General features: G+C 46.2%; 1 long non-coding RNA gene across 2 annotated transcripts; it reads left to right on the top strand.

The window, feature by feature from the left end:
- The first annotated feature begins 472 nt into the window (after positions 1-472).
- On the top strand, positions 473-26,634 carry LOC140686939 (uncharacterized). 2 transcript variants are annotated; one of them, XR_012060943.1, is made up of 6 exons: positions 473-562; positions 7,851-7,955; positions 11,441-11,642; positions 23,692-23,771; positions 25,547-25,631; positions 26,535-26,634. It is a non-coding gene; the product is annotated as an uncharacterized lncRNA (long non-coding RNA). The 2 variants fall into 2 exon arrangements; XR_012060942.1 differs by lacking the exon at positions 473-562 and adding an exon at positions 5,253-5,457.
- Positions 26,635-26,853: the final 219 nt, after the last annotated feature.

A 26,853-nucleotide genomic window follows, 5' to 3' on the forward strand; every position in this document is an offset into this window, starting at 1 on the left:
GGAGTTCTGGGTTTGTCCGGGTCCACCTAGTCCTTGGGTGTGGTGAGGCTTGATGGGCAATGCAAAGTTGTCCTCTCCCAAAGCGTCCCCTTCACCACCCCTATAGCGAGCACCCTGATTCTCTCTGTTCCTCAGTCTCAGAGGGCAAATACGTTCACGTCTCCTTTGTATTTGCAGTCAAACACCTGAACATCTTTATCAGTGAGACATCAAGAACTCCACTTAGGAATGGTCCTCCGTGACCCTAAACCTTAGAAGGCTTACCGTCTAAATGGAATCAGGCCGACTCAACAAGGAGCAGAATCCTGGAGCCTCCTCCGCCCAGCACGGCTGTTGTTTCTTGCGGCCACAAGATGTCGCTGTGGAAGATTAGCTCTACGCAGTTCAGCGAGGCTCCCCTTTGTCACGTAAATCACAACGGAAGCTGCGGTGGTTCTTTGAGGGAGAACAGTCCCGCTTCCTTGGGGTTCAGCACAGCCAGCGGTGCTCCGTGCTTGGTTTGCTAAGATCGCAGCTCTTGAACACTCCAGAAATCAGCCGCTGGTCTCCGGAACAGAGCATGGTATGAGGGTGTCTGGGTCTGCGGGAGCTTCCTGCGTCAGCCAAGACTGTACCCCAGAATGTCTCTTCTCTGTGAAACCACAGGTTCTATTTTGAGTGGAGCCCTATAATTATCCCAGGTCTATAATGCAGCTAGGACTTCCCCTTTCTTGAAAGTAGTCTAATTTCAGGAGGCACATTTCCCTTGTCTGCCCCTTTGCCTTGGCTGGGGCCTTCTGGTCAACCTGGACAGAGCTGCTTAACTGCAAATCTCAGAGTGAAGGAAAGGCAGGTAATTGCTACCTTCTGAATACCCCAACCCCCTCCCCCTTACACACACACACACACACACACACGCACGCACGCACCCTTAATTCACAGGTGCACCCTGGGCTCAAATGAAAAACGACATTTCCCACCTTCCTTTGCAAGTACGAACGACTAGTGAGATGTGAGTGGAGACCACTGGGTGGAATTTGGGGAAATGGCCTTAGTTCTTTTCTCCTTGATTCCATCTGGAGGCCACACTTGTGATGAGAAACTCAAGAAATTCTCTTGGACCATGAAGTGACCTTGAGGATGGAAACCATGAGATAAGGATACTGCAGTGAAAAGACAGGAAGAGTTTGGGTCACTGATGGCCACGGAGCTTCACTACTATCTCTGCACTGCCTTTTAATTCATCTGCTAGCTGGACTTCTCACACTTGAATGAACATACTAATCGTCTGCTGAAATGCAGATTCGGATTTGCTAGGTCGAGGCTGGCCTGAGAGTCTGTAATTCTCCCATGATTCCAGGTTAGGGTTGACAGGTGAAATATAAAGCACCCAGTTAAATCTGAATTTCAAATGAGCAATAAGTAAGTTTTTAGTGTACATATGTTCTAAATATAATTGCATGAGATATACTCATGCTAAAAAAAAATTAGTCTAAGTATGACCCAAATATCACATAGTGAGCCAAGAGCTGAGCTTCCTTTCAGGTGCAGTAAAAAATGCCTATCGGCTCTAAGGAAGTTAGAGTTCATGGGGCTGGTGGATTTCTAGTGTTTTGGATGTTTTAGTATTGATGGTAAGGGGGAAAAAAAACCACAATCTAAGTCAAGTTGTTTTTTTTTAAGTCAATGGAAAAGGTATAGGGAAATCTTTGAACCCCAAGACAAGATGTCCAGCAGGTCACCACGAGCAGTGGCTGGGGCATTGGCAGTGGAAGACAGGGGACCCTCTCTGCCTTTCTCCTGGGTGTCAATTTCTGTCCTGACTGTGCCTCTGTCTCCTCATTATGAACCAGCTTCTCCTCCCCCACTTCTATATTTTCACCTTGCCCACAGTTTACCATGATGCCAGCCCCAGTCTCGGCTCCCCTGGAGTAAAAGAAGCTTCGTGGCTCAGGGCGTGGACTCAGATTCACACCCTGGTGCTGCCACTTTGGTGCAATGGTGGGGACTTCGTCATCTTCTCTGTGCACCAGTTTCTTTGTCTGTAAAATAGGGAGCCAGTGGTACCCGCCTTGTAGGATTGCTGTGAGCTTGAAATAAGGTGACATACGCAGAGGGCCTTGGAACAGGGCCTGACACAAAGCAAGCACTAAAATCCCTGCTAGCTGTTACTATACCGTAGCCTCTGACCTCAGGTTCCCACAGGCTCTGGGCCTCTTGGCTTAAACTCTGCAGAAGGGAAGGGTCTGGCTGGCTCAGGTTTGTGGGGCTGTCTGTGCAGCGGCTGTGGGGAGGTTGACAGTGTCTTTGGGAAGACAAGGTGAGACCTTGGTGCTGTGGGACCCAAAGGAGCGTCGGCCTTGCCTGACTTGCCCAGAAGGAGCATCCCAGAGAGGTGACACTGAGCATCTTGAAGAAGACAGAGGGGGATTCTGGGAGCGAAAGGGCAAGAGCGTTCCAGGCAGAGGGCAGACCTCTAAACAAAAGGAGCAGAACATGTGGGAGAGCGTGATGCCCTCCTAAAGTTTCGCTAGCCCAGCAGTGAGGATGTGCGACGAGCTGGGAGCAGCAGGAGAGAAAGATGAGGAGGTCGAAGGGCAAGAGGAAGAAGGGTCTTCACTGGCAAGCTCCAGAACCTGAACTTGACTCAACTGTTGATTGAGCTAGTGACCCCAGCCCGGAGCCTGAGGGCCCTCAAGACCCCCTATGCCTGACCAGAGGTCTGAAAGTCCACTTGAAGAATTTTTCTTAGAAACCTTCTGGTGGGATGACTCAGGACAAGCTAATGTCACCTCTCTGAGCCTGATTTTTCTCATCTAAATTATGGCAATAATAATAGTGCCCGCCTTACAGAGCTGTGAGGATTAAATAAGCTATTATATTAGAACAGTGCTTGGCACACAGTGGTTACTTAATAAATACGAATTATTATTATCACTTTTTTTATTATTGCAATGAAATTTAAAAATTAATGTAGGCATTTTTAGGTCATTTAAGTGACCCATTTATCACCTGGCATAGCAATGGGACTACAATGTCCATGTTTGCATGAATATTTATGATCCCTCTGGTCCCAATTAGCATGTCTTTCATTGTCATGGGTCCACAGGAGAAGAACAAAGGTGGATTTGATCCATCAAGGGTGGTTTTGTAGCAAGTGAAGTTCCAAGAGTGTCACGGCACCGTGTTTGAACAAAGGTACCCCAACTTGTTCAAAGAGAGGAAAGTGATGAGAGAAGCCGGCATCGCAGGACCAGAGCACAGGAGGACTCTCCATCGCATCACCTTCATCACAGCCGCCAGCAGGGCGTCGTAATCTCTCTGCCACCGGCACTTTGGTTTCGGCAAAACCACCTCATCTATCCCATTCCATTAATGTTGTTAATTCGAATTTTATTGGTTCTATAGTCTTAAATTTTTTTAATCCATAAACTTGGCTTTATTGTTGTATAAGAGCTATTAACATACAGACTATGTGCCAAGTTTTATGTTTGGTACATATTTAAGCAACAGTATAGTAAGCAGAGCTTGAGTCGATGCTAGGAGTCTGCAGTATTTGTGCTGCCGTTATTGCTCGCATGTGAATACTGTAGACGGCCGGCCGAGAGGGTGATGAAGGGCTTGCGTCTGGGGAGGGGCGTGGTTTTGTGTTTCAGAAAGCTCCGGCGGCCGCGGTAAGAGAATGGGTGGAAGGTGAGAGCAAGTTCTGTTGTCTCAACAGCCCAGGTTGCTATGAGAAACCAACAGCCTTGTGGCAGTGACAGTACGTGTTCTTGTCTGCAGCTCTGCAGCTGGAGGAGCGTAGCCAACAGTTGTGGTTTGCCTGGGAGCAGGGCGAGCTCCACGAGCCTGTAACGTGTACTGTCACACAGGGCCCCGCGCTCAGAAGGACGCCACGTGTCTTTGAACGCCTGTTGTCACAGCCTTGAACTTCTCTAGACTTTCTGAGCAGGGGCCCTGCACTTTCATTTGCATCAGGCCCTGCGGATTTCATGGTTGGTTCTTCCTGGACTGAGGGCTCTTCCCAGACCTGGGAGCCCCCGTACGAGCATTTGGATCATCCCAGACAAACTGGGATGGTTGGCACCCTAACTGGCACGCAGGGCGCAGGCCAGGAAGAGAGTAGGTCACCTTCAGGGGCATCTGGTGGCTTTACTCCCAAGCCCCTGATGAAGGCTCCATGAAAATCCCTAAAATATGGGATTTGGAGAGCTTCTGGGCTGGTGAACAGGTGGAGGTGCTGGGAGGGTGGCACACCCTTTCCCCTACATTCTGCCCTTAACTCGTCATCAGACTGTTCATCTGTACCCGTTGTTATATAGTAAACTAGGAAATGTCGCCAAAAAGAAGAGGCTGCTCCAAGCGGGCACCTGACAGAGGATTTGCTGAGACCTCAGGTCTCATCATGGGTGATGGGCACAGCCAGGCTCAGGGTGTCAGCTCAGAGAGACCGGCTGGGCAGTTTCCAGAGGGGCTGCTCACTGCAGAGCTGACGAGCGGCTGGGGACGGTGAGGGAAGCGGCTGGCTCTCATGGGCTTGAGGAATGAGCAGGCTGGGGAAGAGATGGCCTGGCGCTTTGTAAGGTGTTAGGACACACCGAAGGAAACAGTATCTGTGCACTTCTCCCGGCAGGCTTGCTTCTTCCATAGCATGAGCCACTCACAGAAATCTGCCTGGAGGAGTGAGTACAAGTCGCTGCTTCATCTGCAGCAAAACCCACAGCAAGATAAGGATCTGGCACCTTCATAGCCAGCTGCCAAAGTCAGCCCCGCTCTCCAGCCCGCTGCTTGCTCTCAGGTAGTGGATGATCAAGGAAGAGGAGGGAAAAAAAAGTTAACCCTTTAGCTGCTAGGTCCCCTCATTCCACTGAGGGAAGGCTCAGAGAACCCAGAGAACAGAAATGCCAGGGTCACGTGAAGCAACAGAAGTAGAACCCTACGGCTGAAAACTTCTCTGCCGTTGCAGCCAAAATGCCTTGTCTTCCCCCAGAAGCTACTCACAGCCGTTCCATGGGAGCTAGAAAGAGTCAGCCGCCTTCCAAGGTTAAGCCAAATAGCCTCTAAAACAGGGACGGGCTACACGAGCCACTGGGTTCCTGGGTGAGAACACTTCTGTTCATCGTTACATCTGCATCTCATGCCTTTCAATAGCTCTTTTTTGTATGTGCCTTGTCATTTGGAGACTACAAAGTTCAACATATGCTCTCTCTGTATCTGTCTATGAAATTATTCTAATAATGGGGCACCCATTCACTTTTTTTTAAAGGAGGTGTCCGTGATCAAAAATATTTGAGGACTGTTGACTCAGATGTTTCAAACCTTGGAAGCAAAAGAGGCTGCATGTTTCTGTTGAGGCTTTTATTTTTCCTTCCCACAATTCAGCCGATTACGTGCACTGACCACGCAGAAGACATCGTCCAGCTGCATGAAGAGCCACACACAGCCTATGGGACCCCCTGGGATCTCCATCCTCATTGGGTAAGGAGTTATCCGATGGGTACAGAGCAGGGAAACATCTTAAGCAAAAGAATGAGTTGGAGCAAAATTACAGAAAGAATAGTATTCAGTTTGCGGTTCAGAGAAGAACTCAGGCGGGGAGAATGGAGCTGAAATGTTCTGGGTGGCGGATGACAGTGAGGAGCAGGGAGAAGATACAGGAGGAATGGTAGGCTGGTGCCTAAAACAGTGCCTAGAACATGGCAGGTGTTCAATAAATATTTTTTGAGTGAATGAAGAAAGAGATGAATTAAAGGCAACCTTGAATGCCAGGCCAAGGACATGAACTTTCACTGCAGGCAAAGAAGTCACAATAATAATTCTAGTTAACGTGTGTTATCTTCAGTAGCTTTGAGAATTGGGGGTGAGCTGCTCAGATCTTTACTTCGGGAAAACAGGGCACAATGTACACTATCGTGGCGCAGACTGTGGGTCGGATGGGGAGGGACATTAAAGTCCAACATCGTCTTTACCCCAATGGAACTTAAACTTGTATTGGCGGACACTGAGGCTGAAGAAACGGCAATGCCAGGAAAATAAGTAAATACGGAGCCAGGAAGGGAAAAGCAGGTGGTGTGAAATAAAACAACTTGCAAACGTTTCCCTGAAGAAGTCCCACTTTGAGTGAGGCCTGAAGTCTTAGAATCGAAGCCAAACAAAGCTGGAGAAGAGCACGTTTCAGGCAGAGGGACCACTCGCGCAGATGTCCTGAGTGAGAAGGGCTTTGGTGAACTGGAGAAGCAAAGCGAAACAAAACACCACCACCAAAACTGGCAGGACTGGACCACTGTGAGTTGTACAGAGAGAGTGGCCCACGGCAAGGCCGGCCAGAAACAGGCAGGAGCCGGCTCAGGTGAGGCCTGGAAGGCCTTGTTAAGGATTTTGAGTCTCATCCAAAGAGCCAGAAAGGGCCATTGCAGGGTCTAAGCCAAGGAATGGTGAGCTTTTATTTATGATTTTTAATAGATCACATCCAAGTGCATGGGTCCAGATGATTTGTACACAGACAAAAGACTGGCTTATCTTTCTTTCTTCAGGATAGTCAGACGATGTGCTTTGTTTGCTAGTAATAGAACTCTGGGACAAAAGTTCACTAACCATATTGATTATTATTATTTTTCACTTTGGAGCAATCAAGAGGTGGTGTATTCCAGCACTCACTCACCTGCTCAATAATAACTTCTTTCTGATTCTTTGGCCCTTTCCTCATAGTCCCAACTTGGCTGCCACAGCTCCAAATATCACATCCCAATCTGACAACATACAAACAAGGAAGAGAGGAGAAGAAGGCCTTCTCCTTGCATCTCCTCCTTTTTTTACTAATGGGGGTATATTTTCCAGAACCCCCCAGCAGATTTCCTCTTTATGGAGATTGGGTCACTGGCCACACCATCAGCAGCCTAGGAAAGTAAGTGGTCACCATTTTCTGCTTTTGTCTTAAGAAACAGTGTCTGCTGGCACAGGAGGACCATTGGCAGGCAAACAAAGTGTTGCCAATCCAGCTTCTGGATGGGATGTTTACTTTTCCCTAGACTTCTTGTGACTTTCTGATTCAGTCTATGAAAGGTACTTCCTCTTTCTTGCACTGAAGCCACGTAGAAACCAAACCATACTCCAGGACATGGAGCAATCTGGCCAGCTTGAGAGAAGGTGTCAAGGGTGATGGTAAGGCAGTGATCGGGGAAGGAAGGAGGTAAAGATAAGGACTGTTCAACATTGCATTTCACCTCTCCCCCTAGTGGCACAATGGGAGTGATTACCTGCTCTTTGGACAGCTTGCTGTGGGGGAAAGAACTAGACTAGGAGTCAGGAGGCATATATACATGGACAGCTGCATCCTGGGCCAGCTGGTTGACCTTAGGCAAGGTACCACCTTTTTATAAGTGATGTATTTCCCCTGGGGAAAAGAGGGATATAATAATGTAATAAACACCCACCCAGCTTAAGGAAAACATCACAGCAACCATGAGACCCCTGCCTACTCTCCACAGTATCATCGCCATCCCTTCAACCACAGTTGTGAATTTGGGGCTTATGATCCCTTGAATTTGAGCATTTCTGTTACATCTTTGTATCCTTAAACGATGCATGGCAATGTCTGGTATGGTTTTGAACTTTGATATAAAATGGTCCTATATTAATAGACTCTTTGACTAATTTTTTCATCCACAGTTCCCTCCTCCACATTGAACAGTTTATATGTACCTCTAGCTTATTCAGTCTGACTGCCATATACTGTTTCAGTGCTTAAGTGTTCCTGTTTATTCATCCTTTCTCCCACTGATAGACATTTGGGATTGTAACCATTTGTTTTTACCATTCTAACCTGATATTTTTGTCTGTGTTTCCTTGTGCACATGTGTAAATTTATCCAGGGTTATGCAAGGGGAGAATCGCTGTGCGGGAAAAGCACAAAATTGAGAGTCAAACCCACTAGGACTGGATTATATTCCTGCTACCCATCAGCTGCGCAGTCTTAGGTGAGTCCCCTAGCCTCTCTCCCCCAGGTTCTGCATCTGTGAACCACGGGATAATGATGTCATTGTATGAGAATCATTACAAAAATTAAATTAAATCGTGTCCGTTGAACGCCTCACAGAGCCCGGGCACAGATGAGGTTCTAGTCCCCCTACTTTTCCCTCTGTTCTTGTTTCATTATTTATAAAATGATTATATTCCTCCTCTTGCTAATCACCCAGAATCAAAGGGGATAAGGTAGTAGGTAAAAAAACCTTATGAAATTGCTGCCTTTGTAAGACAAAGCATTCTAGTATCAGTAATGTCACACAATTCAACATGACATGCCCAAATGCCTTGAAAGTGAAAACCCAGCTCTCGTTCATTCATTCATCGGATATTTTTTGAGGTCTACTAAACACCAGGTACCAGGTCATCAAAGATTGAACAAACAGACCCAGACATGGACTCCTAAACCTGCAGAGAAAGGTCATGAACAATTAGTATACAAATAAGTGTACAATACGGTGAGTGCCAGGGAAGAAAAAAAATAGCTAATCATAACAAAAATCATGACAAATAGTAATCTTTGCACATGTCCTGCACTGGAGCTGAGTTCATTCTCACAGCAACCCTGTGAGATTGATAATGTTATTGCATGGGGCAGAATCCCCAGGAAGCAGATGGCATACTCCAAGGGGCAACTGAGGTGATTGCAATGAAGGGGATATTTACAGAAGTGCGAGCAGGGCTAAAGGGGCTGGCAACGTCAGGGAGCTGTGTGACCTCCTTGGTGTGGAAGGCGCATGGTGGGGAGCAGTTTCTAGAACGCAGCACCACCCAGCCGCCCAGCTGGAGCCTGGGGAAGGAACCGAGCCACCACCTAGCAGACAGAGAGATGGGATATCCTGATTGCCTCTCCTGCTGCCTCTCATTGGCTGAATCCAGTCAGTGGACATGGGCAAAGCACTGATCAGCCCAGTGGGGCACAGGGGAGGGTGGAAAAGGATGGACAAGTAGAGAATTTGCAGTATGATTGTTATCCTTATCAACAAATGAGGAAGGTGAAGCCCAAGGAAAGGGAAAAACAGTGTCGAGATAAAGGACAATCAAAAACAACCTTTTACTATTGTGTGATCCAGGAGGGCTTCTCCGAGGAGGTGACCCATTCAGTAAGAAGCAACCAGTAGAAGGAAAAATGTCCAGAGAGGATTTACACGAGTAAGGGAAGTTCCAGGGGTTTTGGAGAAATGGGAGGAAGTTTGGGTCAGCGTGGCTGCAGTGTTAGAGCGAGGTGGATAGAGGCACGTTAAAATAAGAGCACTTGTTATTACGACAGGAAGACTCAGGCTCCTAAAGAGCGCGGCTGGAAGGCCCCTTGCCACTTCGCTCTCTAATCTGGATTCACAAGGGGCCTGCTGTGGTACCAGGCTGGTTTCTCCTCATTGGGTCACCCCACTGGTGCGTGGTGACCTAAGAGTGACCGCTTCTTGGCTGGAGGTTCTTGGCAGGGTGCCCTGGCCGGATGGACTGGCTGAGCTCGGCTCGGGGCCGCGAGGACCCTGCAACGCGGCCGTCAATCTGCTGAGTGATGAGGGCTGCCTAATGGCGCAGGATGTGTTTAAAATGCAATCCAGGTGCCGGGCCCTGCTCTACATGCAGTACCACTAGGTAGGCTCCATCCTCAGCTGAACAGGACTCTCATATCCACAAGGGCACCACTTAGACTGAGATTGCACTGAAATTGACTTTGGAGGGAGGTGGCCTCCACGGGTGAGAAGCAGATGGAAGGGAAGTAGAGGGCACCTCTACTCTGGGTGCCGGGCAATCGCTGTGGGTCTCAATTACTGTGGTTCTGTGCTCTTGACGGTGCCTGTGAGGATCAAGGCACACTTCTGAAGGGAAAACCAAGTCTTTCAGAGTCCATGTGCGGGCATTATATAATTCGTATATTTATTTTACGAATTTTATCCACTGTGCATGTTATATGTCCACCCACCCATCCATCCATCCATAGGTATGTATGCGTGTATCCATCCATCTGACAACCATAGGGTTAACATTATTGATCGCTTACTCCATTCAAGGAATAATTACAAGCACATTAACTTATTTCAGCCTCACAAAACCCCTGTGAGGTACACACTGTAACAATTCCCATCTCAAGATGGCAATACTGAGGCATAGTGTTTATGTAACTTGCTCAGGGTCATTGCATAGCTAATAAGTTGGAGACTAGAGATTTGAACCCAAGAAGTCTGGTTCTAGAGAAAGGCTGAAGGGGCTGAACAGTGACCACCTGCATGTCCTCCACCTTAGATTTAAAGTTGTTGCCACTTTGTAAATTCTGCGCTCCCTCCCTCTTTCTCTCCCTCTGTCTCTGTGTGTGTGTGTGTTTCTGTCTCTGTCTCTCTCTCTGTACAATACTATATGTTAATTATATCTCAATAAAACTACGCAAAAAGAAACAGAATTCGAGGAGAATATATTTCTGTTAGATACATGCTGAGATATTAGGGTTGAAGTATCATGATATATACAATTTACTTGCAAATAGTTCAGAAAAATGTGTGTATGATGAGAACTTTAAGATCTCCTCTCTTAACACCTTTCAAATATACACTACAGTATTGTGAACTATAGTCACCATGCTGTACATTACAGCCCCAGAACTTATTAATTATGTAACCGGAAGATTATGAAACTTCTGACCACCTTCACTTATTCCTCCCAAATCCAACCCCCACCTCTGGCCCCACCAATCTGTTCTCTGATTCAATGAGGTCAGTTACTTTAGAGTCCACATAGAAGTGAAATCATGAAGTATTTGTCTTTCTATGACTTACTTCACTTAGCATCATGCCCTCAAGTTTCATCCATATCATCACAAACGACAAGATTTCCTTCTTTTTCATGGCCGAATAATATTCTGTTGTGTATATATACCACATGTTCTTTGTCCATTCATCCATCTATGGACATAGGTTGTTTCCATGTCTTGGCTACTGTGAATAATGCTGCATTGAACATGGAAGTGCGGATATCTCAGGTATCAAAATAGTGATTTCATTTCCTTTGGATATTTATCCAGACCTGCAATTGCTGGGTCATAGGGTAGTCCCATTTTTAGTTTTTTGAGGAATGTCCATACTGTTTTCCATAGTGACTTACCAGTTTACATTTTCACGAACAATATACAAGGATTCTCTTTTCTCCACATCCTTACAAGCACTTATCTCTTTCTTTTGGATAAGGACCATCCTAACTTGTGTGAAATGATATCTGGTTGGGGTTTTGATTTGCATTTCCCTGATGATTAGTGATGTTGAGCATCTTTTCAGGCAGCTGTTGGCCATTTGAGTATCATCTTTGGAAAAATATCTATTCAGGTCCTTCCCCCATTTTTAATTGCATTTTTATTATTGTTTTTACTATTGAGTTGTATGAGTTTCTGTTCTCAGACCTTGCTAACTACAGGTGGACTAACTGTCTCGTGATTTCTTTTTAGCTAAAGATCAGTTAAACCGTCAGGGAAGACGGACCTTTAGGTGGTCGGGGCCAGTGAAAGAGACTTGGGAGATCTGAGCAAGAAACAGTCTTTTGCAAGAGACAAAAAGGAAGCAAAGCCCAGTTTTGCTGAAGGTGAACGGTCTCCGGATGTGTGACTCTTCTCTTCTCACCCTGATTGTTGAAACCTGCAATGCGTGAAGGTAAATTTCAACCCCACCTTCCCCTTCCTCACCTTAAAAATTCAACTGCCTCTGCCAGCCCCCAGCCAGGGTGCCCGCAAACATCAGACTATCCTCTGCCTTGGTTGATGCTTCTAGAAATTTCTCTGCTGCTGCTGCAAGGCCACTCAGAGCTGACTCTCTTTCCTTCCGCCGGGCATCTTTTGCATTTCCCTTAGCCATGAGTGGAATATTTTTCAAGTCCTGTCTGCTATTTGTGAATTTTTTTTCCTTGCCCCGAGCCCGTCTTCTTGTTCCTGATTGGTGGCAGGAAGGCTTGTCTTTCTGACAGCTGGCTAGACTTAAATAGATCACAACCCATAATGGGACCCTACAATAAATAGCTCTATTGCTCTGAGCGATGGCCTCTCTCAGAATGAGTTATATAGCTGGCTGACGTATTAGCACGGGACATTAGTGCACCGTAACTCCTGTTTGCTACGTGGTATTCTACAGGGAGTAGCCTGAGCCAGAATATGGTCTTTTGCAAAGTCTTGCAAGAATGATTTGGGCAGAGTTTTAACAAAAGCTTCTGTTTGAGGCTTGCATGGAGCCGGGGTCTTTGCAGATTGTGATCATTGTAAGGGCAACCATAGTGACCATTTATTGAACTCTTACTGTATGCTGGGCACTGTGCTAAGTAGTGTAATGCAGAGCTCATTTCGTCCTTGCAAAGGGTCTCTGAGATACAGGTATTGCTGCTGTTCTAGTTTCACAAAGGAGAAAATTGAGGCTCAGAAAGGGGAAGTCATTTGCCCCACCCCCAGAGTTTCTAATTCAGTCTATCTGGGCTGGCACCTGAGAATTTGCATTTCTAACAAGCTTCCAGGTGATGTTGCTGCTCTGGGCCCCACTTTGAGAACCACTGAGTTTTTGAGCAGCCGTTCTGGTGCCAGTGCTTCACCCATTCGCCTAGGTTGACCCTCATCACCATTCAGACAATAAGTTGCATAATGCAACTTTAAGATCCTAAGGCCAGAAGAGGGAAGTGGCTTACTCAGAAACATGCAGATGTGGCTGGCTTCGCATCCACCGCTCTATACACTAACCTGTGGCTCCCTTCTAAACCAAGAAGCTTTCCCGGACCCAGGCGTGTGGAGGGTTTCTGAAATAGATTTTGTTGGAAGATTCTTGACATGGACTTTAAAACCAGTAGTCAAATAGAGGATCCTGGTCAGGGTTTGCGCGTCCCTCCTTAGGTCCTGTTTTTCCCAGTAGAGCTGGGGAGGGATGTCTCAGACACTTACTTCGCTCCGCGCATTTGTGGGTCTGTGATTCCATGTGCCCCTGCCCGGATATGATAACCCTGTCCCTTCTCAGCGCTGTAAACGGCCCTCTGGTGGACTGAAAGGGTTCATGCAACTTCCAGAGGTTTAAGATGGGAGACACAGAGTGGAAGAATCTGCACTGAGAGAGCCTCAGTCCTGACTGTGCGCTGGGATCGCCTGAGGCAGGTGAAAAATGCCAACAGTCCACGCCAACACTAGAGCTGCTCATGAAACTGGGCTGGGGGAATCTAGCATCCCAGGCATCTTAGCTTTAAAAAGCATATTTCAGGCGAATTCTAAGATCAGCCAGGGGTGAGAACTGCTGAAGCACGAATCAGAATCCCCCGGAGAGCTTGTTAAAACATACATTTCAGAGCTCCACACCCCAAGACTTCAACTCACTGTGTCTGGGGAGGAGGAAGAGAATTTGCATTTCTAACCAACTGTCAGGTGAGGCGGACGCCACTCTGCTCAGCCATGTTCGGAGGAGCAAGCACGCTGGTCCATGTCATCTTCAGAGAACCGAACTCAGAACATAGAGAAGGGATTGCTTTGGGTCACACCGCCAGTTCCTAACGCATTCAGGATGAGAACTCAGGTCTTCTGACTTTTACCTGAGGTGTGTTTTACTACTCAGCCCAGAATCTTTATTCAGCCATTCAGCAAGCATTTATTAAGGACCAGGTGTTATTCTAGGTGCTGGAGGTTTGGGGAGACAGAAACACTTCCTGTCCTCCCAGAGCTGATGGTCCAGTGAAGGGGTTTCATCCAGGGGTGATTTTACACCTGCCCTCACCTGGGACACTTGGCAGTGTCTAGAGACATTTCTGGTTGTCACCACTGAGATAGAGGGGGAAGGATGCTGCTAGCGTCTAGTGTGAAGAGGCCAGGGATGCTGCTGAACATCCTAAATGCACAAGACAGCCCCTGCAGCACGAATGACCTGGCCCAAAACATAAACAGTGCTGGGGAGCCCTGGAATAGTAGGCAAGACAGACATATAAACAGGCAACTAAAATTCACGGGAGGTGGAAGACGGTGACCAAGATGGCAGAGCAGGAAGACACTGAACTCACTTCTTACATGGATACGCCAGCATCACAACTGCTTATGAAGCGACTACCCATGAGAACGACCTCACGACTAGCAGAAAAGATTTCCCACATCTAAAGGCATGAAGACGGAACCACAGTGAGATGGGTGGGAGGGCACAGAAGTGATACAGCCAGGACCCGCACCCCCAGCTCAGCAACCCACCAGCGGGAGAAACAGCACAATCAGAGAGGCTTTCTCCCAGGACTGAGGGGTCTCAGCCCCACATCAGGCTCCCCAGCCTGGAGCTCCTCCCAGGAAGGGGTGCCCCCAGAACATCTGGCTTTGAAAACCAGCGGGGCTTATGTTCAGGAGAGCCGGGAGGGGCTTAGGAAACATAGACTCCCCTCTTAAAGGGCACACACGATATCGCACTAGCTCCAAGTCCCAGTATATAGGATGTAGTTTGCAAGGAGCCCAGGTCAGGCCTGCTTTCCCATCTTGGAGAGCCTCCCAGAGAGGCAGGAGGCACTGGGACTACACCTGGGGACACAGCCACTGGGGGCAGCCAGGGTGGGGAACTTGTTCTACTGCCATAACATCAGCACTGGGACTCACCAGCGAACCAGCGCCAGTACCGAGTGCCACTCAGGGGCCCAGCCACGCCCCCCAGTGGGCCAGCAGCAGACCTCCCCTGGGCCACACAGCCGGCCTTGCAGGAAGCCTACTTGGCCCTTCAGTGGGCCCGCAGTCACTGCACGAGGCACATCCTTGCAGCCAGCTTGGCCAGCATGCACATGGTCATCAGCCCTGTCACAACAGAAGGGCACAAGCAGCCCACATAGAGGGCACCGCTAAAACATAGCTCTGGTGACCAGAGGGCCACGTGTTCCTGGGCCCCATAGGATGTCTCCTATGTAAGGCCACTTCCTCAAGGTCAGGAAATGGAACCGACCTACCTAACACACAAAATAAACACAGAGAATTGGTCAAAATGAGGAGACAGAGGAATCTGCTCAAAATGAAAGAACAAAACACACATAACCTTAGAAAAAAGAACTAAACAAAGTGGAGATAGGCAAGTGACCATACATTCAAAGGATCATAGCCATGATCAAGTGGGATTTATCCCAGGGGTGCAAGGAGTTTCAATGTTCGCAAATCAGTCAATGTGATACACCACCAAACTGTAAAACAAAAATGTACAAATGATCATCTCAACAGTTGCAGACAAGGCTTTTGACAAAATCCAACATCCATTTATAATAAAATCTCTCAACAAAATGGGTTGTTGAGAGGGAACATACGCTCTAATAATAAACATGATAAGGCCGAATCTAACAAGCCCACGGCTAACATCATACTCAACGGTGAAAAGCTGGAAGCTTTTCCTCTAAGATCAGGAACAAGACAAGGATACCCATTCTTACCACTTTTACTCAATATAGAATTAGAAGTTCTAGCCACAGCAATCATACAAGAAAGAGAAATAAAAAGAATCCAAACTAGAAAGGAGTAAGTTAAACTGCAGATGACATGAAAACCCTGAAGTCAGTACCAAAAAAAAAAAAAAATTGTTAGAACTAATAAATGAGTTCAGTGAAGCTGCAGGATACAAAAGTCATACACAGGAACCCGCTGCATAGAAGTACACTAATAGCTCACTGTCAGAAATTAAGGAAGCAATCCCATGTATAATGGCACCAAAAAGGATAAAATACCTAGGAATACATTTAACCAAGGAGGTGAAAGACTAGTACTCTGAAAAGTGTTGATGAAAGGAATTGAAGATGACTCGAACAAGTGGAAAGATACGCCATGCTCATGTTTTGGAAGAATTAATACTGTAATGATGACTGTCCTGCCCAAGGCAATCTACAGATTCACTGCAATCCCTATCACAATACCAAAGGCATTTTTTCACAGAACTAGAACAAACCATTCTAAAATTTGTGTAGAAACACAAAAGAGCCTGAATAGTCAAAATAATCTTGAGAAGGAAGAACAAACCTGGAGGTATCACACTGGCTGATTACAAACTATACTACAGAGCTACAGTAATCAAAACAGTTCAGCGTTTACACAAAAATAGACGCACAGATCAAGGGAACAGAATGGAGAGCCCAGAAGTAAACCTGCACACTTATGGTCAGTTAATCTATGACCAAGGGAGCAAGAATATACAATGGGGAAAAGATAGCCTCTTCAATAAATGGTGTTGGGAAAACTGGAGAACTACATGCAAAAGAATCACACTGGACTACTTTCTCACACCAGATACCAAAGTAAACTCAAAATGGATTAAACACATAAGTGTAAGACCCCAAACTAGAAAACTTTTAGAAGAAAACATAGGCAGTATGCTGTTTGATGTTGGCCTTAGCAATTTTTTTTGGATCTTGGGCAAGGAAAACAAAAGCAAAAATAAACAAATGGAACAACATCAAACTACAAAGCTTTTGCACAGTGAAGGAAACTATCAACAAAATGAGAAGACAGCCTAATGAATGAGATTTATATTTGCAAAAAGTATATCTGCTGAGGGGTTAATACCCAAAATATACAAAGAACTCATACAACTCAACCTCAAAAAGCAACCCAGTGGAAGAAGGGGCAGAGGACTTAAACAGGCATTTTCCTAAAGAAGATATAAAATGACCAACAGACACATAAAAAGATGCTTAACATCACTAATCATTAGGAAAATGCAAATCAAAACTACAATGAGATACCACTTCACACCTGTAAGAATAGCTGTCTTCAAAGGATGACAGACAACAAATGTGGTGAGAATGCGCAGCAAAGGGAACCCTCCTACACTGTTGGTAGGAATGTAAATTGGTGCATCCATTGTCTTCCATAGGAAATGAGATGAAGATTCCCTAAAAAATTAAAAATAGAACTGCCATATGATTCAGCAATTTCACTCTGGGTATTCACTTGAGGAAAACAAAAACACTGATACAAAAAGACATATGCACACCAATGTTCATTGCAGCGCTATTGACAATACCCACAATATGGAAGCAACTTAAGTGTCCATCAATTGATGAGTGGATAAAGAAGATGTATATACAGCTATACAATGGACTATTACTCAGCCATACAAAAAGAACCCTTGCCAATCATAATGACATGGATGAATCTAGAGGGTATCATACTAAATATCATACTAGATGGACTAAGTCATACGAGGAAGACAAATACTATATGATTTCACTTCTACATGGAGTCTGAAAAACAAAAAACACAATGAAAACAGGCTCACAGATACTGAGACGAATGGGTGGTTGTCAGAGGAGAGGGGGATGGGGGGAGAAATAAGTGAAGAGGTTTAAGAGTACGAACTTCCAGTTCTAAAATAAATAACCCACAAGGATGTAACAAAAAGCAACAGGAATATGGTCAATAATGACTTGTTATGGGGACAAATGGTTACTAGACTCGCCGTGGTGATCACTTCATAATGTATGCAAATGTCAAATCGCTATGTGGTACACTTGGAACATGACCTTGTATATAAACGGTATTTCCAAAAAAGTGAAAGTTTGCCACCTAGAATTATCTCTCTCCAGAGGTATTTATTGTATTTTCAGGTAATTAAATATGTATCTGTCCCATTTAACTGTAATGGTTATATATTCTATGCAACGCATGGCTCTAATTTTTGAAGCCTCCCCAGTTGACGGGCACATACCATGTTTCCTCTCCTGTTGCCTAAACAAACTGTAATATTGAACAATCTTTAGAAACTTTCTGTGGATATGTACACATTTTTGCCATTGGAGGTACCTAAATATATAAAACAATTGTTTGTGCTAATGGTAGTCAGTTTGGAATTTTATGTATGCTAATGGCCAAGTAATTTTTGTATCATATGTATGCAGTTGGATCCCCCTGAAAAAAATCTTTACACATTTGCTTTCCAATCAACATGTTCTGAAAGGACCTGGGATCCTGGGACCTATGCCCCTAGTCCTCAGTGCCCAGCAGGGAGACTTTGTGGAATTGCAGATGGAAGTAATGACTCCAAGGGTGTTAGATTTCTCTCTTCATTGGAGGTTTCCTGGCTTCGGGTTATTTCTCCTACTCTGCTTATGGCTGTGACATCGGGCACAAACAACCCACACAGACGTCAACATGACATGTATAAAAACTCTGGTATCTCTTCACCTTGGAATAGCACTCAGTAACACACAGGAATCGCTGATACATGAAACAATGTAGATGAATCTCAAGAGAGTTATGCTGAGTGAAAACCTTCAAACCACGTTATTTCGTTCACATGACACTTCTGAAATGACACATTTATAGAAATGGAGGACAGATTAATGGTTGCCAAAGTTTAAGGTTGCAGTGAAAGCTGGAAGGAAGCGATCGTGGCTATAAGAAGGCGACCCGAAGGATGCTTGTGCTGATGGAAATGTGCATCTTGAGCTGTACCAAGGTCGGTAGCCTGGCCTGTGGGGACCACAGTTTTGCACTGGAAAAGCCCTGGGAAAGGGCATGTGGGATCGCTGTGTAGTATTTCTTACAGCAGCGTGAGAACCTAAAATTATTTTGAAATAAATACACTGGGGATGACATCTGTGATGGAAGAAGTTGAGGGTGCTTTTTGGTGCTGTTGGATCGAGAGGTAGGCACGTAATCCACGGATAATATGATCTGGAAGGATTCCAGGAAAAGGAAGCGTCTGAACTGAAAATCGAAAGATGAGTCAAACAAGAGAATAAGGGCTTGGGGACAGAAAGAGAGCTCCAGACAGAGGAAACAGCGCGTGCGAAGAGAAACAAAGCAACACTCCCAACTGACAACACTCTTCTGGGCACATGGCATCCACCAACCACTGTTGTAAGCACTGTACAGTCATTAATGCATTTAACACTCACAGTCACCTTACCAGGCAAATGCTTCTATTATCCCTGTGTGGTAGATGTGGCACCTGTGGCCCAGAGAGGTCAAATGACTTGCCCAAGGTTACACAGCTGATATGCAATGGAGCTAGAATTAAAACCAGGCATCCCAGCTCCCAGATTCCATAACTTTGAGCACCCTGCTACCTGCAGATAATGATTCACTATATTGGGAGCTTGAAGGAAAAGGGGGTGGGGAGTGGATGGGTGTAAGGAAGATGGGGCCAGTCATCCAGGATTCCTGGGTGGTTTAGGCATCTCCTAATGGCAGTGGAAGTCATTGAAGGATTTAGCTGGTAAAGGGACATATTTAGATATTTGGGGAGTTGCATAGGTCAGGGAAAAGCCCAGACTAAGAGTGAATTGAGGTAGAGAAGCCTTTTAAATTCATGACCTGGAGGAAATACTGGTTCCCTTTGTATTCCAGGGAAAGATGTGCATTTCTGGGCTTCTTAAGAAATCTCACCAGTCCCAGTATCTCTTCCCACGAGTGTCAGTGGATCACCCTTCAGCCTGTGACAAAATCAGAAAAAAAAAGGGGGGGGGGAATGGACTTCTGTGCTGCATTCCAGAGGCGTCTTCTCTGTGGCCAGCCCCCAAGTCTCATTTAGCCAGCTCGCTAACTAAAAGCTTTACGATAACAGAATTGTTTAGTAGTAGAAAAAGACAGTTATTAGCTATGATTATAGGGGAATCCGATTGAGCCGCGAACGTGCCCTGCCTGTCTTGTCCTAACTGGCAATTTCAAGCTGCCTCCTTTCCCCAAATTTCAGAGAAGGAGGAACCCAAGCCTTGCGAGCCGGCTCCGCATTGTTTATTTGTTATTTTTAAACAAATCAAACGGAAATTGATCTGCCTTCCTGGGAACACGGGAGCTGCCAAATGGCCTGGCTCTCCTACAGGTTTTTGTGGCGAACACCATCCGTTAGCCACGACTGCTTCAATTGTGAATAATCAGGGAACTAATTACGGGCTTTGTGGCGTTGCCCTCACCAGCAGGTGACATAATTCACTGCTAAGTGGGGTGAAAATGAGCTTCCCATGCTTTGGAGGAAGCTGTCATTCCCCTGTAACATTCCAACACTCGGCTACTCCAGGGTTCCCTGGAGGAAGCTGGGACCTGGCAAGCATCAGCTTTACAGAGAACCCTGCCCACCTGCCTGTCTGCCCACCTGCCCGTCCCTTCCTTCTAATGCACATTTATGGAGGATCTAAATTTCACATTAGTCCATGGAGCTTGTGTCCTGTGGGGTAAGCCAGATGATAAGTAAGGAAGCAAAAGATTGTTGTTTAATTGCGATAAAGGCTGGGAAGAAAAACAGGCACACGTTCTCTTAGAATGGGGTTCTTAGAGGATTTCTCTGAAGGCGTCTCCCAGAGATCTCGCTGATGAGACGGTGTGGCCCTGCAGACATTTAGAGGCAGATGATGCCAGCAAACTCAGAGGCCTGATCAAAAAGCAAGCTCGAGGTTCAAGGGCAGAAGGCAGTGTTGCTGGACTGCGTTGAAGGTGGAGAGAATGTCGGAGACCAGGCAGGTCATTTCCGCTTTCAGCCATCGCCAGGGGCTTAGCTGCATTCTGAGGGCAGCAGGACACCCCTGCGGGCCTTCAAGGCACAGAGGGGCAGGATTAGTGTGAGACCACAGCGGAAGACGGGCAGAAGGGCAGGGGCCCCAGGCATATTCCGGAGGTAGAGCCCCAAGGAGCTGGTGATGGTGTTTGGATGATGAGCATCCCAGGTCTCTGGCCGCATCACTCCCTTTCCTTCTCAGACCAGAGGACGGAGCTGCTCTCTACAAAGCAGCGCCCTCCCTGCCCTGTGTTTCCCAAGCACATGCTGAGTGCAGGGGTTGGAAAGCCCTTTAAGTGCTCTGTCTGCTGTGATATTCAAAGGCAAGAGACTTTTCTTAACAGAAAACCACGGTGGTTTCCAGAAAGCCTGCCATACAAATATGAAACAATATACATTGTTTTTGATTTGGGTTTATTTCTGGGTCACAGGGACCTTAAAGATTCTCCTGAGGAGTGATATGGACTAATTCCCAGGGAAATGCAGGTGCTCGTAAGATAGTTCATGCACATATCCCCCTAACGACTCCCCATGAACACTCTGGGGACCTGTGGGGCCGCGTCAAGGTTCCCTCCTATCAAGTGACAGGACACTCACCCCCTTGACCTGGCAAATCTTTAAATAATATTTTCGTCTTTAGCATAAGCCCCACCCAGCTGGCCTCGCCACCAAAAGTCCTTGCCTGTCATCCGTCATAGAATAAGGGGCAAAGCCCCCAAGGGCGTGTATTATCTTGTCCAGTTTAAAAAGCAGATAAACTCCCACTGTTGAAACCAAATGAGGTCACAGGGGGAAAAAAGAGTCAGGAGCCAGTGAGGGTGTCTGGGTCTGCTCGACCCTGCTCAGGGTGGACTAGTGGTCACAAATGTCACTGAGAGTCGGGCAGCCTGGGGTCAAGACTCAGGTCCGGCGCTTGCTGGCTGTGCGAGCTTGGGAGAGGCAGTGTGTCTCCTAAGCTTCAGCCTGTTCATCTTTGGAAGGGGGAAGGGCACGGCGCTTTCCTGCCACGTTTAGGGGGAAGACTGAATAAGACCATGCCTGCGGTGGGAGCTTCCCACGCGGTGGTGGTTGTAAGCTGAGTGGGTTTGGGCAAGTCAAGGCAACTTGGAGCCTCCCTCAACAGTTGTCCTGCCCTATCAGGCTGCATTATTTTGAGAATCAAAAGAGAGAAAGTACATGGAAACCCCTTTACAACCCTAACAGTCAATACCTAAAGTACTGTCGCTCTAAGTGTTCCCCCAGGACGTGCTCCCCCACTCAGAAAAGAGAGGGACTGTGATTTCAAACAAACACGTTGTCCTTTTCGTCTGTTGCATCCTCCTTTGAGATAATTGGTGACATCCTAAGAAACTGGGACTGGAAATTTTTCACCTACGCTCCCAAGGCAGGTTGAATAAACGATTGTTGGATTTGGCTGAGTAGCTGGTGAATCACCCGCTTATCGCTGGGTGCGTTCCAAGATGTGGTCACATCCAGATGAACTGGAACGGCCCAGGGGAAATTCTGATCCATGGATGTCTGGTTATGAGAGGTTCCCCTTTGGTTCTTGCCCTTGTGTTTAAAAGGATTTTGGAAGAACCCAAGTCCACTGTCCTTCTTCGTCAGTAGGAGGTACGTGACTTCAGGCCATGCCAGCGTCACTGTTGTCAGGGTGATGACCGCTGACCCTGCACAGGGCTGGATGAGGACAGGGCACAGGTTGCTTATTCAGTGTAAAGCAGGACTGACCCCAGGACATTTGTATGTCCGTAAAATAGAATATTTTGTTGCCATTAAAAACTCATATTGTAAAACAATATTTAATGGCAGGAGAAGCTGTTATGAATTATGATCCCCCCCCCAAATAAAAATATGTTGAAGTCGTAAGTCCCAGTGCTTCAGAATGTGACCTTATTTGGACATAGGGTTGTTGTGGATGTAATTAGTTAAGATGAAGTGTCCTAGAGTCAGGTGACCCCCTAATCCAGTCTGACTGGTGTTCTTATAAGATGGTCAGGTCTTCACACAGACATACAAGGAGAATGTCATGTGACGACAAAGGCAGAGACTGGGGTGATGTAGCTGCAAATCTAGGAGCACCAACAATTGCCAGCAACCCCCAGAAGCAGGGAAGAGGCAAGGAAGGATCCCGTACAACTCTCAGAGGGAGCCTGGCCCTGTGGGCACCTTGATTTCCGACTTCTTGCCTCCAGACCGTGAGACAGTACGTTTCTGTTGTTTGAAGCCCCCCGGGTGGTGGTGCTTTGTTTAGGCAGCCCTGGGAAATGGATGCAGAAGCTGTTAATGCTATATTGCTAAGTGAAAAAAGCAACTGCTAAATCAGTGTACAGACTATGATCTCATTTATCTAAAAATCCCTTTATGTAATTTTAAATGACAGGAAAGATTCACAATAAAATGCTGACAGATTTATCACCAGGTGATGGAATTGCAGGCTGAAATTTTTGTTCATTTTTCTAGTTTATATTTTCCAAATTTTCAAAACAAAGAAATTATTAGTATAATAGGGGGAAAGTGTTATTGTTTTTTTCACAAGGGAGATAAATTGCCCCTGGATATACACTCCCCACATACATGCCGTACACAACAAACAGCATATTGAATTTGCCTCCTAAGGTCTCAGCCTTCAAATATTCTCTCTCTTGTCCACACGTGCTCAGGCTATGGCTCTTCCCTGAGAGAGGAGCAGAAGGAGGGTTTATCCCTCTCCCTTTTATGATCAGTGGCTCCCCAGCACCATTGGAGTATAAGCCATGTAAGGTCTATCGTGCCCAGCCCCTGCCAGCACCTCCACTCTCATTCCCACCCACAGCCACCTTCCAATACTGATCAGCTTGTATCACACACACACTCACCCACCTACACGCACACACACACACACACACACACACACACACACACACACACATACACACACACACACACCACTTATACATATCTGTGCAGTAATATTCTGCCTCATTCCTTATGGAATCTCATGTGATTTCCCATATAAAATCACGCTGGCCCATGCCTTAGTGCCTTTACTCATTCGGTTTTCTTTGCCAAATTATGTCCTCCCCAGCTAAGTCCCAGTCATCCTTAGAGCCTCAGCTTAAACGCCACCTCCTCCAAGACGCCCTCCTGGATGCCTCTGCCTGTTTAGGTTTTGTGCAGATTCCCACCCTGTGTCATTACGCCATCTGGGTGTCCTGATGTCCTAACCTAAGTCGTATTTGTTGGCTTTCTTCTGTCTCTCCCACTGCAGCTTCAGTTCCAGGAGAGCTGGAAACACTCCCCGATCGTCTCTGTACCCAGAGTGCCTGCCTGGTACACAGTAGCAGCCTGGTAAGTTCTGGTTGAATGGCTTGGAAGCCCCGAGAGCTGGAGGCAGGAGGACTGTTGGGCTGTGTTATTTAGAGACTGCATCTCCCTGCTCCTACTTTTGCCCCATCCAGTCCATCATCCACAAACCAAAGTCATCATTTCAACTTAAATAAATTTAGGCCATGCCTACTTAAAACACCTACATGGGTCCCCATTACTCTCAGAATAAAATTCAAATTCCTTCTCATGGCAAATAAGGCTCTACAGGATTGGCTTCTGACAACCCCAGCCTCAGCTTATGCAGTAAACGTGCTGTGAAATTTGCTGAATGATGAAATGGATGGGTGGGGAGGTGGATGTGTGGGCAGATGGATAGATGGATGGATGGATGGGAGTGTAAACTTACAGGGAGTGCAGCTTGAGTATTTATCTGTTTCCCTTCAAAGAAAACTTTGGAAACGTGCCACAGGAAGAGAAAAGTGGAGAAGACACTTGATTTTTGGCTTTGCCACTTCTTATCACCTGCGTTTTTGCAAATGTTTTGCTGCTCTGGGACTCAGTGGCCCTGTCTTTTCATAGGGCATTAAGCCAGATGACTCAACCAAGTTCACTGGAGATGCTTTTCTGGCCAGTGGTCCTCAGGCATCCCCAGCCTAACTAATGCCTTCTCTCTCGTCTGTTTGCTCTCTCCTCCGACCCCACACTTGGGAAAATTCTGGAGAACCATTCAATTTTGCTTTCGTTGACTTTGCTGTTACTGACAGTGACTTCAGGGTCTTACTTTTCCTCCCAGCTGCCTATCAAGATATTTTCCTTAAAAAGTTTTATCCCCAAGAGGAGTTTTTAAGCCAGCTGGCAAGATCATGGAAATTTCTCCCCAATACACCCTCACCAATCTATGAGCCGAGACTGTCTGAAGAATTTTTTCCATCCCAGGATGGAAATCTCCCCACAACCTGTCACTTCAAACTCAGACCACAGCTGCCTTTGTACAGTGTCTTCCTAACAGCTAGAATTCCACCTGACGTTTTCAGTTGTAAGTCAGGAGATTCCAAAACAATCTAGAATCCATTCAGTTTTCCTCACATCTACTTCTGCTAATGAAGTCTCAGCCACGGTCGCCTCTACGATCGTTTTCACGCAGCAACCAAACAAGTTCTTGTTTTAAAATACAAATCAGCACATAGGAAGATGAGATTGGGCAGCCACTGTGGAAAATAGTTTGGCCATTCCTCAAAACATTAAACCTAGAATTACCATATGACCCCGCAGTTCCATCCCAGGTAGATACCCCAAAGAACTGAAAACAGGTGTTCAAACAAAAACTTTCGCAGAATGCTCATAGCAGCTTTATTCACAATAGCCAAAGTGTGGAAACAACTCAAATGTCCATTAACTAATGATTACATAAACCAAATGTGGGCTGTCCATCCAGTGGAATAGCCTTCAGCCATGAAAGGGAATGAAGTTCTGATACCCGCTACAGCATAGATGAGCCTTGAAAACATGACGCTCAGTGAGAGTAGCCAGACACAAAGGGTCACGTATTGTATGATTCCATTTGTAGGAAACATCCAGAATAGACAGAAAGCAGGTTCATGGTTAGCAGGGCTGGGAGGCAGGGAGCAACAGGAGTGACTGCTTAATATGTACAGCTTTCTTTCTGGGTGATGAAAATGTTTTGGAACTAGAGTGGTAATTGCACAGCATTGTGAATGTACTAAATGTCATTGAATTGTGCACTTTAAAATTAATTAGTTAATTTTATGTTATGCAAATTTTACCTATATTTACAGAAATGCAAATCAATATGTCACCTGCTTACGACTCTCTCTTGGCTTCCCCTGAAGATTGGAGTCAAATGCAAGCTTCTTAACTCAAGTGAGTTTCCAGGATCTGGTCCTAGACACCTCATTCTCAGCTCTTGTCTCACCCCCCTTTAATCACAGCCTCCAGCCACACTGGGACCCAAAGGGTCCAGCTCATTTCTGCCCCAGTGCCTTTGCACTTCCCTCTGCCTGTAAAGTTTTCGCCCAATCTGCAAGGTTTTATCCCTCCAGGCAATTGCCTTAGATGTCATCCCTTTGTGGATGCCCTCTTTGAGCCTTTCACCTAGTATCACCTTACATTTCACCCCTGCTGACCTCATTATCCTACTTTATTGTCCTATTAGCGCTTCTCATCATCTGAAATTATTGCATGAACGTGTATTGTTTTAATTCAGGTAAAATCCCCATAAGATAAAATTAGCCATTTGAAGTTTCTCACCATTGGCCCTTAGTATTGTCACAGTGTCGTGCAACCACCGCCTCTATCTAGTTCCAAAACGTTTTCATCACCCCAAAGAAAACCCCACAGCCATGAAGTGGTCACTTCCATCCCTCCCAACCCCTCCCCCACCCAGCCGCTACTGACCTGCTTTCTGTCTCTATGGATTTATCTATTCTGTAAATGAAATCGTATGGTATGTGTAAATGAAATCATATGATATGTGGCCTTTTGTGCCTGACTTCTTTCATTTAGCATCATGATTTCAAAGTTCATCATGAAGGTATCAGAACTTCATTCCTTTTTATGGCTGAGTGATGCTCCGTTGTATGGACAGACCACATTCAGTTCGTCCCGTCATCTGCTGAGGGACTTGGGCTGTTGTAAACGGGCTGCTTCGGACATCTGTGTACCATCTGTTTGAGTGTCTGTTTTCAGTTCCTTGGGGAGTGGAATTGCTGGGTCATATGATAATTCAGTGTTTATCTTGCTAAGGAACCCAACCATCTTCCACAGAGGCTGAACCATTCTCCTGCGTTTTTAATGTCTCACCGTCCAGAGTCCAAGCCCGGTTCACGATGATGGTCTCAGCACCTAGAAGACTGGTCGGCGCATAGTAGGTCCTCCTTTTATTCCAAAATGAGTTATAGTAGAGGGAATCTCAGAAAGTGGTAGTCTCCAGTTCAAACAACAGATCTTTCACAAGGAGCCCTTGCCTCCATCAGGTCCTTCCAGTCTAACTCCAGGTTAGGCAAACCTCTCTCCCAGGGCTCTGAAACTAGCTCACTTCACGGAAGGAAATCGGGTTTATAGGAAAATGTTTCAGGAGAACTGC

The sequence above is a fragment of the Vicugna pacos genome, chromosome 18 (assembly GCF_048564905.1).
Source record: "Vicugna pacos chromosome 18, VicPac4, whole genome shotgun sequence".
Classification (NCBI taxonomy): Eukaryota; Metazoa; Chordata; class Mammalia; order Artiodactyla; family Camelidae; genus Vicugna; species Vicugna pacos.